This window comes from Macaca fascicularis, chromosome 12, assembly GCF_037993035.2.
Source record: "Macaca fascicularis isolate 582-1 chromosome 12, T2T-MFA8v1.1".
Lineage (NCBI taxonomy): Eukaryota > Metazoa > Chordata > Mammalia > Primates > Cercopithecidae > Macaca > Macaca fascicularis.
The window spans coordinates 65,005,135-65,013,957 of record NC_088386.1 but is presented as its reverse complement, the minus strand read 5'-3'; positions in this window follow the sequence as shown (position 1 = coordinate 65,013,957).

Sequence of the window (8,823 nt, the reverse complement as noted above, 5' to 3'; positions counted from 1 at the left end):
CGCCTGTAGTCTCAACTACTCAGGAGGCTGAGGCAGGAGGATCTCTTGAGCCCAAGAGGTGGAGGCTGCTGGGAGCTCTGATCGTGCCTCTGCCCTCCATCCTGGTGATAGAGATACAGGATCAACAGGTTCGTATGCCTGCTGTGCAGTAACAAACCCATTACACGAAGACAGCAGAGTTTGCAGCAGGGAACGGGTTAAATGATTGCAGGGCACCTAGCAAAGAGGTGGGAAGAGATCCTCAGATCCATCTTCCCAAGAGTTCTGGGCTGAGGTTTTTAAGAGGATCACAGGGCGAGGGGCTGGAAAATTGGGGTCGTTGATTGGTCGGAGTAAGGGAGATGAAGTCATGAGGATAGGGAAACTGCATTCTTTGCTGAATCAGTTTCTTATGGGGTTCCTCAGACCAGCTGGCATCAGTGGGATCCTTCAGGCCAGCTGAGGCAGTAGTTTCATTGGTATGCAGGACCTGAAAGACTATCTCAAAGGGAAAACTTAGTATTTCATAATGTTCAAGTTGTTCTCTATAGAGCTATCGAAGAGAACTATGATCTTGTGACAGGGTCTGCATGATGTTAGGACGATAGGCACCAAACAACTGTGGGCAAGGAGGTCAGAGAGGAAGCTGACCTCATGAGTAATGCCCAATTGGCAGCACGTTTGGTTTATTTTTGTCCCCTCCCCCATACTTTCTTCCCTGATTACTTTCATAAAGTTTATTGGGATGGTTTTAGAATGAGGGGAAAAAAAGAAATTTAGAGTTAAAACTTCAAATTCCTTACCTGGGCCTAGCTCAATGTGGCCCTACCCACCTCTGCAACCTCAAACCACCCTCACTTCTGGCTGCTCTCTCGCCAGACAGGGCTCAGAGACTTTGGAGGGCCCCCTTTCTTTGCCTGGAACACTGTTTCCCCAGACCTCTGCATAGGCCTGCCCTTTGTCTCTTAAATCTCTGCTTGGGCTGGGCGCTGTGGCTCACACCTGTAATCCCAGCACTTTGGGAGGCAGAGGTGGGCGGATCACCTGAGGTCAGGACTTCGAGACCAGCCTGGCCAACATGGTGAAACCCCATCTCTACTAAAAATACAAAAAATTAACTGGGCGTAGTGGCGGACGTCGGTAATCCCAGCTACTGGGGAGCCTGAGGCAGGAGAAGCACTTGAACCCGGAAGGCGGAGGTTGCAGGGAGCCAAGATCACACCATTGCATTCCAGAACAAGAGCGAAACTCTGGCTCCAAAAAAAAGTCAAATCAAATAAAATCTCGGTTCAAATGTCAACTCCAGCTGTCCCTGATCCTTCTACCCCACCTGCTGTGAACAACCTGAGGACAGACACCTGATCTATCTAGTTGACTGCTTTGAACAATGCCCAGCACACAGTAGGACCCAGTAAATACTTCTTGAATGAATCAAAGTCCCTTTTCTCAATGCATGACAAGTATTTAAATTAGTGGTTCACAAAGACTGATCTGGATCCCTACAGGGGGCCCACACGGTCAAACTATATTCATAATAATGTGAAGACATTATTTGCCTTTTTAACTCTCATTTGCGTATAGTGGAGTTTTCCAGAGGCTATATGAGATTTATTGTTGTTGTTGTCTTAAAGGGGCTCATTCTGTCACCCAGGCTGGAGTATAGTAGTGTGATCATAGCCCACTGTAATCTCAAGCTCCTGGGCTTCAGTGATATTCCCACCTCAGCCTCCTGAGTAGCTGGGACTACAGGCATAAATAATTTTTTATTTCATTTTATTTGTAGAGACAGGGTCTCTCTGTGTTTCCCTGGTTGGTCTCGAACTCGTAGCCTCAAGTGATCCTTCTGCTTTAGCCTCCCAAAGCACTGGGATTATAGGCATGAGACACCATACCCAGGCATGATTATTGAATGTGGAAGCAGGTATGAGAATCCCGCTGCCTTTTACTAAACCAGGCATTAAAAAAAATTGCAAAAATGTAAAGCAATGTTCTCACAAATTTTCTGGAAAATATAATTATTTTTAAAAATGCTACATCTGTTAACACATAATGAGTTATTGTTACTTTTGAATGAATACGTTTGAAAACCCTCAGTATTAATAGATATAATCTATGTACACAAAAGCTCTTTTAGGTCCTCAATAATGTTTTTAAGAGGATACTGGGGTCCCCAAACCAAAACTTTGATAACTGCAGCTTTGGATTATTATTTAGAGCTCCTGTGTGTCAGGCTATATGCCAAATACTAGGGATACTAATGTGAAAGGCGTGAGGTGTTTTTCTCAGATTGAAGAGGGTAATGGAGACAAAGGGAAATTGAGTGTACACATATTAAGGTGGACTCCAATGAATCATGTCCTTGTATAATCTCCTCCCCATGAGTGTGGTTGGAACCTGTGAATTTGCTTCTAGTCAATAGAATATAGCAAAGGTGATGAAATGTCATTCCCATGACTGTTATGTTATAAAAGACTTGGTCTCAGCGAACTGGAGTGAGAAAGACCTTCCTGCTTGCCTTGAAAAAGCCAGCTGCTAGGCTGGGTGCAGTGGGTCATGCCTGTAATCCCAGCACTTTGGGAGGGCAAGGCAGGCGGATCACCTGAGGTCAGGAGTTCGAGACCAGCCTGGCCAACATGGTGAAACCCTGTCTCCTCTAAAAATACAAAAATTAGCCAGGTGTGGTGGCAGGCGCCTGTAATCCCAGCTACTCAGGAGGCTGAGACGGGAGAATTCCTTTAACACGGGAGGTGAAGGTTGTAGTGAGTGGAGATTGCGCCATTGCACTCCAGCCTGGGTGACAAGAGTGAAACTCCGTCTCAAAAAAAAAAAAAAAAAAAAAAAAGAGGCCAGGTTCTATGATATGAATTAGTACCAGAGACATTTGTCCTTCGTCCTATAGGTCCAAAGAACTGAAATTTGCCAACAATTTGAATGAGCTTGGCAGTGGATCTTTCCCAGGTTGAGCTTCTGATGAGGCTGTATGTGGCCTTAGGAAATATCTGAATTGCAGCCTGGTGAGACCCTGAAGCAGAGAACCCAGGTAAGCTGCGCCTGGACTTCTGGCCTACAGAAATGATAAGATAATAACTGTTTTGTTTTAAGCTGCTAAATCTGTGGTTATTTGGAGCAATAAAACACTAATACAAATGTGGGCCAGTTGCACTGGTGTGCACCTGTAGTCCCAGGTACTTGGGAGGCTGAGTCAGGAGGATCACTTGAGCACAGGACTTTGAGGCTACAGTCAGCTATTGATTTCACCACCACAATCCAGCCTGGGTGACAGAGAGAGACCCTGTCTTTGGGGAGGACAAATCAGAGAATTGGCTTTGGAACTTGTGAGCAAGCAGGAGCTTTTAGAGCTAGCAAAATCCTGTTGGTAGGAAGCAGGCTGATAAGCTTAATCAAACATGTGCTACCTTCCATGAAAAAGCAAGAATGACTCACAATGGAACCAAGAGCCCAAAGCGTAGGTTGAAAGTCAAGGAAGATTATTCCCAGATCTTAAAACTTAATCAATAAAAATCCAACATTTGTCCAGATGAATGACAGAATTGTTATACACCAGTGACTCATTTTTACCTTCCATTTCCTTATTCCCTTTCCCCATTTTTGTATTGATATGTCTGTAACTGTTATTCTATGTCAGTCCCACCATTGTATGATGGAGTGTTGGGAGCAGACTTGTCTCTAGTTTCACAGGTCCACAGAAAGGAATTGTACTTTGAAGAACTGAGCTTAATGGATCACACCCAGCCTCATCTTCACCAGATATAGATAATTCAGATGATGAGAATTTGGATTTTGAGCTGATGCTGTAAGAAGATGGGGGAAACCTCAGGAGGGAGGAAGTTTTTTCCCCTTTGGAAGGAATACAGATTGTTGGAGGCCAAAGGGCCTACTGTGGTAGGCAGAATTCTAAATAGCCCCTAAGATTCTTGATTTCCTGGTGTATATGCCTTATATAATCCCCTCTTCTTGAGTGCAGAAGAATATGATAGAATATCAGTCCTCTGATTAGGTTATGTTTTGTGACAGGTGAAGTAATTTTGCAGATGTGATTAATGTCCTTTAAAGTAGTCAAAAGAAGGCCGGGCGCGGTGGCTCAAGCCTGTAATCCCAGCACTTTGGGAGGCCGAGACGGGCGGATCACGAGGTCAGGAGATCGAGACCATCCTGGTTAACATAGGTGAAACCCAGTCTCTACTAAAAATACAAAAAACTAGCCGGGCGAAGTGGCGGGTGCCTGTAGTCCCAGCTACTCGGGAGGCTGAGGCAGGAGAATGGCGTGAACCCGAGAGGAGGAGCTTGCAGTGAGCTGAGATCCGGCCACTGCACTCCAGCCTGGGTGACAGAGCAAGACTCCGTCTCAAAAAAAAAAAAAAAAAAAAAAAGTAGTCAAAAGAGAGATTATCCTTGCTGGCCTGAGCTTATCAAAAGGTGAGCCTTTAAAAGAGAGTCTCCTGCTGGCTTTGATGAAATAGAAGCCATGTTGTGAGAGAGTCACATGGCTAGGAACTGAGAGTGGCCTCTAGGAGCTGAGAGACTGCAAGGAAACGGAAACTGCAGTCATTTACCCACAAGGAACTGAATTCTGCCAGCAACCTGAATGGGTTTAATGAGATCACATTCTTGACTGCATCTTGACTTTGGCTGAGACTTTGAGCAGAGACCCAGTCTGTACTCCTGACCCACAAAAACTGTGAGGTGATACGTTTGTGTATTTTAAACTTCTAAGATTGTGATAATTTGCTGTGCAGCAACGTTAATATACTGGCATCAGAGTAGAACTTTTGAAATGACTGGGGAAAGACAATGACAACCTATTACTCATCAATATGCATATAACTGACTTTCACATACTTAAAAAAATTAATATACTTTATGGGTAAGGTGGCTCACGCCTGTAATTCCAGCACTTTGGGAGGCCGAGGTGGGTGGATCATTTCAGGTCAGGAGTTCAAGACCAGCCTGGCCAACATGGCAAACCCCCGTCTCTACTAAAAATAATAAAAAAAATTTAGTCAGGCATGGTGGTGCATGCCTGTAATTCCAGCTACTTGAGAGGCTGAGGCACAAGAATCTTTTGAACCTGGGAGACAGAGGTTGCAGAGAGCCGAGATCGTGTCACTGCACTCCAGCCTGGGTGAAAGGGCAAGATTCTGACTCAAAATAAATAAATAAATAACTTTATTTTTTAGGTAAGTGTTAGGTTTACATAAAAATTGAGTAGAAAGTACAGAGTCCCATGTATCCCCTCCTCTACCCCAGCTTCTCCTCTATGATTAGCATCTTGCATCTTGCAATGTGGGGTACATTTTATATAGTTTATGAACTAGTATAGATAAGTTATTAGCCAAGAGCCATAGCTTGCATTAGGGTTCACATTTTTCTCTCTTATAGTCTATGGATTTTGACAAATGCATAATGACATGACATGTGTCCACCATCACTGCATTGTACAGAATAGTTTCACTGTCTTAAAATATCCCCCGTGCCCCACCTATTCATCCGTGCCTTCTGCCCCCTTGACTTGTGGAAACCACAGGTCTTTTTACTGTCTCCACAGTTTTGCCTTCTATAGAATGTCATATGGTTGGAATCATATAGTATGTTGCCTTTCCAAATGGGCTCCTTTCACTTAGTGATATGCATTTAAGGTTCTTCCATGTCTTTTCAAGGCTTGATAGTGCATTTCTTTTTTTAAAAAATTCATCTTTTATTTTAGATTTGGGGGTACCTGTGTAGGTTTCTTACAAGGATATATTGTGTGATGCTGAGGTTTGGTGTACAATTGAACCCATCACTTGGGCACTGAGCATGGTACCCATTGGTAGGTTTTCAACTCTCCCCTCACCAAGTACCTTTACCGAGGTATAATTTACAAACAATGAAATGTACCTATTTTAAGTGTACACTTCGATGAGTTTTGACAAGTGTGTGCATCTATATAATCAATCCCATAATCAAGATATAGAACAGTTCTGTCACCCCAAAAACTTTCCTCATGTTACTCTGCAGTCAATTCTAGACCCCAGGAAACCACTTGTTTGCTTTTTATTAATATCACTATAGACTTTTTTCGTATTTTAAATTGTGGTAAAACATATATAACATAAATTTGCCATACCATAGTTTTGAGTGTTTTAGAATTTCATATAAGTGGTACAATAAATTATGTACTGTATGTATTGTTTTGTATCTGACTTCTTTCATTTGGCAAGTTTTTGACATTTATACATCTTGTTACATGCATCAATAGTTCATTTCTTTTTATTGCTGTCTTGTGTTGTATTCTATGGATATACCACAATTTGTTTCACCTTTTGGACATTTCGGTTGTTTCCAGTTGTCTGCTGGAGGTTGTCAAGGACATTCATGCACAACTTGATAAAATTATAAAATTGCCAAGAGCGTGAATGCATAAGTCTTTTTGGGATATAGATTTTCACTTGTTTTGGGTAAATATCTACAAGTGAAATTGCTGGGTCATGTGATAGGTATATATTTAACTTTTTAAAAACTACCAACTGTATTCCCAGTATCTAGCACAGCATCTGGGACCTAATGGAGTATCAATAAATATTTGTTGAATTAGTGAATAAATGAATGACTTATGTAGGACTCATGAAGAAAGAATTTCAACAAGCAATTAGAAGATATTTATAAAAAATTACTTCCCAAATTCTGCTTTGTTTTTAAGTGTTTAGTAACACTTTGTGCCTATCTCAGAGCAATACTGGGGCTACAAAAATAAAAACCTGTGGCATTATGCAGATCATTCAGACCTAATAAATGATCACTTTAAATCATCTGAACATTTTGGTTGAAAATGGGTGGGAGATACAGTTTGATGGATGACGTAAGGCTCAGTGTTTGATAGATCAGTAGGGTGACTATAGTTTACAATAACCCGTTGTATATTTCTTCTTCATTTTTAAAATAGAGATGGGATCTTGCTATGTTGGGCAGGTTGGTCTTGAACTTCTGGCCTCAAGTGATCCTCCCACCTCAGCCTCCCAAAGTGCTGGGATTATAGACATGAGGCACCATGCCTGGCCTATTGTATATTTCAACAGCTAAATGTGAAGAATTTGGATGGTTCTAACACAAAGAAAAGACAAATATTTAAAGTCATGGATATCCCAGTTACACTGATTTGTTCTCTACAAATAAACTTGTTTCTTAAGATGTTTTGGGTCAAAATATATAATATGTGTAAGGCAAAATTTTTACTTTAAAATTTCAAGGAAAACTACATTTTTTTTTTTTTTTTTTTTTGAGATGGAGTCTCACGCTGTTGCCCAGGCTGGAGTGCAGTGGCGCGATCTCGGCTCACTGCAAGCTCCGCCTCCCGGGTTCCCGCCATTCTCCTGCCTCAGCCTCCTGAGTACCTGGGACTACAGGCGCCCGCCACCGCGCCCGGCTAATTTTTTGTATTTTTAGTAGAGACGGGGTTTCACTGTGGTCTCCATCTCCTGACCTTGTGATCCGCCCGCCTCGGCCTCCCAAAGTGCTGGGATTACAGGCTTGAGCCACCGCGCCCGGCCGAAAACTACATTTTAAAAATATCTTTGAACAGCATGGTTCATTTATATACTTCTGGAGATATTTATTGAAGGTCAGTTATGTGCCTGGTTCTGTGCTCAATGTTGGAGTAATGCTCCTGAACAAACCAGACATGGCATTTACCCTCATGGAGTTTATATCTCAGTGAAAGACATTTCACTGAGTGGATAGCCTGGATAGCAGAGAAACACAGTCAAGTCAAAACAAGAATAAAAGCTGGTTATTAGCCTTATGTCACCGAGTCATTTCTTCTTCTCCCTACTGCATCCATCTCCTTTAAAAAATGATCAACCTTGACAACACGTATGTATGAGGGCTTAAAAAAATAGAAAAAGAAAAATAAAATAAAAATGATATCTTCTTTATTAATGTTGAGAGTTCACAGATAATAGTAACAACCTTTCCTCCAAAGTGTCAGCTTTCACCTTTCATTGGGTTCCCACCATATGTTGGATGCCCCAGTGATTGCTATTCTTTCTTCCAAGCAGACATGCCTTATTAGAAGACATTCAGCAAGTCAAAATCTATTTTACAACCTCAAGACTAAAAATAATCTACAATCTAGAGTTTATATAACATAAAATGCCCTTTGGTGCAAATATTTTGCTCTTTGTTCAGTAACTTGGCAGTCAGCGTTGACTGAAATATATTTCTTTTTTCTAGTTTTATTGAGATATAATTGGTATACAACAAACTGCAAGTAATTATTGTATACAATTTGGTGAGTTTGGACATATGTATATACTTCTGTTACCAACATTACATCCAAGACAATATACATATCCCTCACTTCCAAAAGTTTCCTTGTGTCGCTTTGTGGTTTTTATTTTTATTTTTATTTTTTTGTGTGTGGAGAGCGCACAACAAGAGATATATATATTTTTTGAATCAGGATCTCTCTATGTTGTCCAATCTAGTTTTGAACTCCTGGGCTCAAGTGATCCTCCTATCTCAGCCTCCTAAGTAGCTGGGACTACAGGCATGTGCCACCATGCCCAACTCTAAGTACACAGTACCTTGTTGTTAACTATAAACACTATGTTGTACTGCACATCTCTGGAACTAGCTCATATTGTTTAACTATAACTTTGTACCCATTGAACAACTCCCATATGTTCTTCCTCACAGCCCTGGGTAACTACCATTCTATTGTCTCCCTCTATAGTACATGTTTGATTATTTTAGATGCTTCATATAAGAGGAATCATGCAGTATTTGTAACTTATTTTACTTAGCATAATGTCTTCCAGGTCTATGATGTTGTTGCAAATGGAAGGA